The sequence below is a fragment of the Vombatus ursinus genome, unplaced genomic scaffold (genome assembly GCF_900497805.2).
Source record: "Vombatus ursinus unplaced genomic scaffold, bare-nosed wombat genome assembly UNPS02014802.1, whole genome shotgun sequence".
Classification (NCBI taxonomy): domain Eukaryota; kingdom Metazoa; phylum Chordata; class Mammalia; order Diprotodontia; family Vombatidae; genus Vombatus; species Vombatus ursinus.
Window position 1 is genome coordinate 32970246 of NW_020954580.1, and position 7434 is coordinate 32977679.

Sequence of the window (7434 nt, forward strand, 5' to 3'; positions counted from 1 at the left end):
TGTGTGTGTGTGTGTGTGTGTGTGTGTGTGTGTGTGTGTGTGTGTGGTAGCACAAAAGTGGGGGAGGAGGGAGACAGCAATCTGACTTTTCCTTGGATTGGACCACTTTGGGAGCATTAAAAATGTTAAGATTCCTCTCCAGAGTTATTCTCAAGATGCTAGAGTAACATAAAACTCAATACCTTAAGAAATCATCAACAGAGTCAGCCCAGACTTTCCTCCAGAAATTTGGATAACCTAGTTCTAATATTAAATCCAGTCCCAAGTCAGGAAATAGGCTGGAAAAAATGAGCAAACAAACAAAAATACCACCATAAAAATCTGTTATTGTGACCAGGATGTTCATGACACAAATCCAGAAGAACAGAATGACTCTAAAACTTCTACAAGTAAAATTTAAAATAAAAAATCTACCTTGTGTACAGATTAAAGTAGAATTCCTGTAAGAGATAAAGCAAAAATAAATAAATAAATAAAATTATTTCAAAATGTTTTAGAAATGAAATGAGAGTGCTAGAAGAAGAAAAATAGAAAATACATGAGAGTTATGGAAGAATTAGAAATAGTATAAACTGCTTGTCACAAAAGGTATACACCTTTGGCTAAGCAGCAAACTCCCTGAAAATTATAATGGACAAAATAGAAGCAAATGACCTCATGAGACAACAAGAAATAATCTAAGTCAAATAACTGAAAAAAAAATAAGGTATCTCTGAAAAATCAATAAGGAATAGAGAGCTGGAAATACTATATTCTAGAAGGCAAAGAATATAGTCTTATAGCCCAAAATAATTTACCAGCAAAACTGAGTATAATCCTACAGGAAATGGAAAAGCAAACAAATAAATATACCCTTAATAAAACTAAGAAACATTCCTGATGAAAAACCCAGAACTATGCAGAAACTTTGAATTCAAGCACAGGAGTTAAGAGAAACATAAAGAGGTAAACACAAACAATCATAGGGAGCTAAGCAAGGATAAACTGTTTATATTTTTATATGGGAAGACCCTGTATGTGTCCCATTGAACTCTACCATTATCATGAGCCATAAAGGGATTCTAATTAGGCAAGGCCTGGAAGTGGTCCTGTTATGTATTGATGATCTTAAGAGGAAAAATAGAAAGAGAGGGCAGATAAATATACTAGAGGGAAAGGCAAAGGAAGGTTAGGCAAAATTCTCTCACATAACCAGGGTGCTAATTTAGGCATCTACAGAAGTAAGGAGGGGGTGGGGAATCGAATGGCTAACACTTGAACCTCACTCTCATCTGAACTAGTCAAAAGAAGGAATAATACACGCACACACACACACACACACACATAAACACACACACATACAAATACATTTCACTCAATAGGGAGAAAGGAAAAGGGGAAAAAGAAATTAGAGGAAGGGTTGTTGAGGGAGGGATTAATACTAAGCAAAACTAGAGGGATATATACAAATAGTTCTCTTCAAGGTATCAAAGAATGGGACTCTGAGAAATCCATCATTCAGAGAACGACTAAACAAATTATGATATAAATATGATAGATCACTATTGTTGTTCATGAGAACAAATCCCAAAATCTGAAATAGTTTTAAACAGAAATTTATTAGGCCATTTGGCAGAGGAGAATGAACTGGAAGGAAGTGTACTCCCTATTGCCCAGGCTCTGGAAGGTTTACATTATAAAGGATTTTGACAAGGTTACTATCACTGAGAACCAAAGTACACTCCTGAGCAATCTTGTCAAAGGGTAATTTGTAAACAAGGTATACTGAGATAGCTATCAGTAGGTGTAAACGTTCATCCATAAAGTTTTGGTGGGAGCCTAAATACTACAGGAATTCTTGTATGAACCTATATAGAGTGAAACAAAACTGTAAGAACAACATATACAATGGCAAAATATCATAAAACAATTTTAAAGGGATTAGGAAGTCTAATTCATGTAATGATCAAACCATGATTCCCTGAAGACTAATGGTAACATATGCTACCTATGTACTGATAGAGAGGTAAAGAGTTCAGAGTGTAGTGAGATATAATATACCTACATACATCCATGCATGCACACATACATATATGCACATATATACATGTATCTGCATGAAAGAATATTATATATACGTTAGTTATGTATATGCATGTGTATATGTAGAAATTGTTTTACTTGACTATATGTGTTTGTAAAAGGGATTTCGTTTTGCTTTCATTCTCAGTTTGGAGAGAGGCAGTAGTTTTTAACATAATTGAAAAAAAATAAAATTGAACTATAATTTTAAGAAAATATAATTGTAAAGGTACAATATCTATCAGGAAACTTGTCAGGTTTAATAAGATCATCATCAATAAGCATTTATTAAATGCTATCTGTCAGGAACTATGCTAAGCTCTGAGCAGAAAAAGAAAGGTAAACGTATGGTTCCTCTCCTCAAAGAATTCTAATGGCAGAGAAAATATTCAAACAATTACATACACGTAAGATGTGTACAGTTTAAATAGGAAGTAATCTTAAAGGGAAGCCACTAGTCCTACTTAGAGTTCCTAAGGGAAGAAACATCCATAAGTACAAGGTATTACTTTTTTTTGTGGGACCCCTGGTCCCGCAAAAGAGGCACAATGGATTAAAGTGCTAGGGCTGAAGTCAGGAAGACTCACTCATCTTCCTGAGTTCAAATCTGGCCTCAGACACTCACTAGCTGTGACTCTGGGCAAGTCCCTTAACCTGTTTGTCTCAGTTTCTTCATCTGTAAAATGATCTGGGGAAGGAAATGGCAAACCACTCCAGTATCTTTGCCAAGAAATCCTCAAATGGGGTCATGAAGAGTCAGTTGTGACTGAATAACAACAACACTACTGTTTTTGTAATGGCAAGGGTATTGTGAGTGTGTCATTATGCAGAAAGTCTTTGGAAAGAAAGGAAATGAGGGAAACCAGAATATGAACAGGAAAAAAAAAAAGAGCTGGAGCAAGAATTAGTGACAGGCAAATGTCAGGTGGGCTGTAACTGTGTTCCTTTTTTTTTTCTTTTTTGTAATTGTCCAGATGCCTCTTAATTCCCTCTGAGAGCTCTGAAAGACTGTGCTATTGGGGTTGAAATCTAATGTGTGTCATCTTTCTTGTACAAATCAAACACTTCCACCCCCAGTCATAGCCAAAAATACAACAATAATGGTCCTTCTTAGAGTATTTTAGCTTTCCTTTGCCAGCTGAAGAATGTCATGAAAATATTCCTCCAATTATTTCAGAGACTAAAGAAGAAAAGAAAAAAAAGAAAGAAAAGGGGAAAAGGGAGAGAGAAGGAGAGGAGTGGAAAGACAGAGGAAAGGTTCAAGTTCACTTAAGTAAACACAAAGCTTTTGAGGGAAAGTTATTTTTTTTTATGGAAAGACTTCAGCCCTTGCTAGTGAGAATTTTTAAAATATAACTATTCTCTGACTTATTCCAAAAACATCAGAGAGTAAGTAGAAGAATCACCTCCTTATGTCACCATGTCAGTAGGAGGATTATCTGTAGTAAGGTTTGTGAAGTAACTCTAAATCCTGAAATCCTCAGACAAAAGGTGTGAGATAAACATGAAAAGAATATTGAACCTCATTTTTCAGTGGTCTCAAAATGACTTCCTTATTAGAAAACTTAAGAGGGCCATTTAAAGTGCTCCTGATATGAGGTAACCTGTCAGAAGTATCTAAAGTACAGCCCATTCTAACACTTCTCCAGCACAAATAACTTGAAGTCTTCTTCATAGACTCCTAATAATGTGAATCTATACCATGGCAATACTTCGATCGTTGTAGATGTTCAAAGATGGCATCACCAAAAGAGGAGTCAGTAAGCAATGTTTCTAGGTGAAGCATAAAATTAACTATTTAAAATTATGCAATTTCAAGACTAGTTCATGCTAAGCATATGTGACATTCATTGATTTACTAATTAACATAGAAAAGCAACCTGCATTTTGTAATTTTGTATAACACCTTAGGAGATAATTTACAAAGCCTTTTCACAAAATTATTACCTTTTGTTTAATCTTAATAAATTTGTTTTGGACATCTTGAACTTAATGTCTGGTAGAGCTCTCACAATGAATATGTCCAAAAGAAAATGTATTATCTTCCCTTCTAAATGGTCCATTATCCAAACTTCCTCACATCCATATCAAGGACACCACCATCCTCTTCATCTGTCTCCCAGGCTTACATCTTCAGTGCCATCCTAAATGTCTCACTTACACTTATGCCATGTAGCTAATCTATTGCCTGTTCTCACCATTCCTATCTTTATAACGTCTCTCACATATATCCCCTTCTTTTATTCACACAGCACCAGCCTCTTTCATATCCTCATCACTTCATGCCTAGATAATATGCTCCTAAATGGTGTCCTTTCTTCAAGTCTCTAACTTTAATCTTTCTTCCACTCACTAACCCGCTAAAATGAATTACTTTGTTGAGAAAATACTTATAGGATAATAGATTTGGAGTTTCAGAAGCACTTAGAGGAAACAGTCTGACCCCATTTTACAGATGAGAAAACTAAGGCCTGGAAAGGTTAACTAACAAGGAGTCAGCTGATCTGACATGTTGAAGTGAGTCTTGTTTCCAGTTTCTAATGCTCTAAAATCCAAATTGTCATTAAATTGTGAAAAATCATTTTATGAATAAATTTAAAGTAATGATTACACTTTTCAATGTGTAATGTGTCCAGAAAGGTATATTTAAACTACCCTCCTCCCCCCAAAAAAGGAGTGATTTCTAATCCTTTCACAATAATCCCATTTCTTCTTGACTTTGCTCATTCTCTGACAGTCATTCTAAGACTTTTCACATTGGCAAAATCTTTTGGAGCTTACATAGTCTCTACTGTCATAGCCTTTGAGAACACTAGGTCAATTCATACCACTAAGATGTAATAGTACATTTTTCAACACCTACACTTTTCTCTGAAGACTGCTTGATCACAGTGTTCTGAGTTTTAATATTCTTATCAGTGGTGATGGCTGCCAAATTTACTACACTCCTCTAATTAGCCTGACACACAATCCTTGAAGGAGAGACAGTATTCATCTCTTGTAGCAGAGATAAACTCTGTGGAAAATTGGTATTTCACATTAAAGGCTGCAGAAGCACAAAAGATTTTTGTGTTTGTATTTTGTCAAATTTATTACCGTTTATTAGGAACACACCCCTTGTTGTGTGTTTATGACCCTTGGTATTATTTTGCATTTATATAGCACTTTGGAGTTAACAAAGGCAGGTTATAGTCATTTTTATTAGTTATTCCCCACATAGCACCCTGGTGGAGTAGAACAACATTATTGTCCTTATTTCATAGATGAAGAAACAAGCACAAGGAGGTCCTGGAAGAGTAGCATTATTTTTTTCCCCTCAACACAACCAGAATTAAGGGATATGACACCAAGGTCCATTGTCTCACCTACTGAGCCAATAAACACACTTGATGAACAATAAGGGCTGCAGCTGTACTTTCTGTCTCAACACAGTTAAAATTTGAAAGTATTTCCTGAAAACAACCACACTATGCTCTCCCTTTGTGCATTAGCTTATCAAAAATACCCAGAACACTAAAATCTATATATTGTATATCTATGTATATACAAATATATGAGGGTTGCTAGGTGGCACAGCAAATAGAGTGCTGGGTCTGGAGTCAGGAAGACTCATCTTTCTGAGTTCAAATCTGGCCTCAGGTACTTACTAGTTGTGTGACCCTGGACAAGTCATTTAATCTTATTTGCCTCAGTTTCCTCATCTATAAAATGACCTGGAAAAGGAAAGGGCAAACCACTGTAATATCTTTGCCAAGAAAACCCCAAATGGGGTCATAAAGAGTCAAATACAAATGGAAATGACTGAACTAAAACATTCAAATATATGTATTTTAAACATGTAAGTTTGTGTGTGCATACTTTGAAATCTATACATGTATCTATAAAGAGATATATCTCTACATATCTATATAATACCTAGATATATAGACAAGAACTGTGATTTTGTTGACATAGGGAAATCTCAAGAGAGGAAAGATACTCTACAATTTCAGGTTGACTTCTTACCTTCAATTTATGGTCTTGGAGGTGGGCAGAGCTAAGATGACAGAGAGAAGTCAGATAGTTTCCTGGGCTCTCTCTCCCAAGTTTCCCTCAGAAATAATGTTACATCAAGCCTCTAAACAGATTTTGGAGTGACAGAACTTACAAAAAGATAGAGTGAAAAAATTTTCTAGCTTAAGAAAAGTTAAAAGGACTTCAGGAAATGTAAGTCTCACTTGGAAAAAGAGGGAGCACAGTCCATAGCAGATGGTGTCCAGACAAGTCAATGGGAGACTTTTAGTCACAGAACACATCAACAAATAAGGCTGCTTGGTCCTGGCTCAGCAGGACAGTGGCACAGCAGGCCAGCTGTGAGACTTCCAGTTCCAGCAGAGAAGGCAAATTCCCAGACCCAGAACCCAGGCAACAACAGGTGCAACTAGGCTGGGCCACCCCAGCTCAATAAGCAAGCCTCCAACACCTGAGGCTCCAGTGCATAAAACCAGTGACCAAGCCCCTGTTTCCTAGCAGAAGCAACTTGGGACAGTGTCCTCTGTACCCCAGGAGCAGAGCTCAACTTTAAAAGCCATGAAATAAGCAAAAATGATCAAGAAACAACAACAACAACAACAACAAAAACCAAAAAAAAAAGAGAGAGACTTGACCATAGAAAAGTACTATAGTGACAGGGAAGGTCAAAACACAAACTCAGAAGAAGACAATCTTGTCAAAATGCCTACATGCAAAATTTCAAAGGGGAAGATGAATTGGTCTCAAGTACAAAGGGCCCTTTTGGACGAGCTCAAAAAGAATTTTAAAAGTTGTAGAAGACAAATTGGAAAAAGAAATGAGAGATAAAAATCTTGTATGAAGAAAATAACTCCTTGAAAAGTAGAATTGGCCAAATGGAAAAGGAAGTACAAAGGCTAATTGAAGAAAATGACTCCTTAAAGATTAGAATTGGGCAATTGGAAGATAATGACTCTATGAGACATTAAGAATAGTCAAACAAAATCAAAAGAATAAAAAAAAAAGAAGAAAATAGAAAATATCTCATTGGAAAAACAACTGAAACAGAAAATAGATCCAGGTCAAATTTAAGAATTATTGGACTACCTGAAAGCCTTGATTAAAAAAAAAAAAAGAGCCTGGACAGCACTATTCAAAAAATTATCAAGGGAAACTGCCCTGATATCCTAGAATCAGAAGGTAAAGTAGTCATTGAATGAATTCACTGATCACCTCCTGAAAGAGATCCCAAAATGAAAATCCCAAGGAATTTTGTAGCCAAATTCCAGAATTATCAGATCAAGGAGAAAATCTTGCAAGCATCCAGAAATAAACCATTAAAATATCAATGAACCAAAGTCAGAATTACACAGGACTTAGCAG